Below are 1,361 nucleotides of genomic sequence, written 5' to 3'. Positions count from 1 at the left end.
TATATTATACATTTGCTAATCGAAATATCATCAATCATGCATTATTCTTCAATGAAGAAAAACGGAGAAAGACGTCAATTGCAGTTTACGCATAATAACTACTGTAATATTATATCAACATGCACACGCGACCATAAACTTTGCGGTTTTGCGACTTCAAGGGCCAAGGTTTTATAGTACAAATTCTCTTTACAGGAAAGCATTACAACACATCAAACTTTAAATAAAATGCCATAACTATCACCTACATTATTACCTGATATCTACTCTGGCTCTGTGGATAATGAGAGGGACAGTGCCACACGCATGATACTGGCACCTCTCCCCAGCGAATCCAGGGGGGCAGTGGCACTTCTCGGGAGCCACGCACGAGCCTCCGTTTAGACACGACGCCTGGCACTGGTGTTGACAACTGACCTGGTCTTCTGTGTTGTTGTTGTTTTGGCCGACCTGGAACCACAGGTCATCGTGGCATCTCATGAAGAAGGTTTTGAGGCCTTGGTCTGTTGCATGTCCCGGCCGACAGGTTACCTTGGCGATGCGCAAGCTGCAACATTCAGGAATATATGGAGGAAGAATGTATGTGTTTTCAAATCATCGATTTGTTTGTTCTAACAGTTTCTATATATCTATTGTATCTAACTATGGATACTTGTTTTTTTCTGTGCTCTTACAATTTCTTTATATCTCTATATATACGATGCAGTAAAAATAATAACAGAAAAAATACGGCCCGTATATTACACACAACATATAAAATATGTAACACACCGTATGTAACATAACAAATACTACATCAAGAATAACACGTGACCCATGAGAAAAGCATGACCGATGTCCACACAACACATGTTACGCTATTCATGCCACAAAGAACATGACACGTGGCACGCCGTACTGCACATGACATACCACATACGCCACGCAGTAGATTACACATACCACACACAGTACCTGAAACATACCACAAACCACACTATACCTATCAGTTATCACACGACAAACGACACATACACGACACCAATGACACACGACATACGACACACGACACTTACGAGATAACTTCCGACGTCGCATTGGCCACCTCGGGCATGCGCAGACAGCCACGTTGGCGAAGACACTGGGAAGACGAAACCCCATTCGGACACAAACAGTGGTCTGGCGCGATGCACGTCCCTCCCCCGTGGCACTGCGGCTGGCACTCGGGAACGCAAGGATCCAGCGCCCAGGACCATCCTGCGGGGGTGAGCCAGCTGCCGTTGCCATGGAGACAGGAGAGCGTGACCACGGGAGCGATCGTCCACGGGAAGTTGTGGTTCTTCTTGCATCGTAGTTGCAGACCCTCGGTGCTGGGGGTGGAA

This window comes from Penaeus monodon, chromosome 15 (assembly GCF_015228065.2).
Source record: "Penaeus monodon isolate SGIC_2016 chromosome 15, NSTDA_Pmon_1, whole genome shotgun sequence".
In the NCBI taxonomy this organism is placed as follows: domain Eukaryota; kingdom Metazoa; phylum Arthropoda; class Malacostraca; order Decapoda; family Penaeidae; genus Penaeus; species Penaeus monodon.
This window is presented reverse-complemented; position numbering follows the sequence as displayed.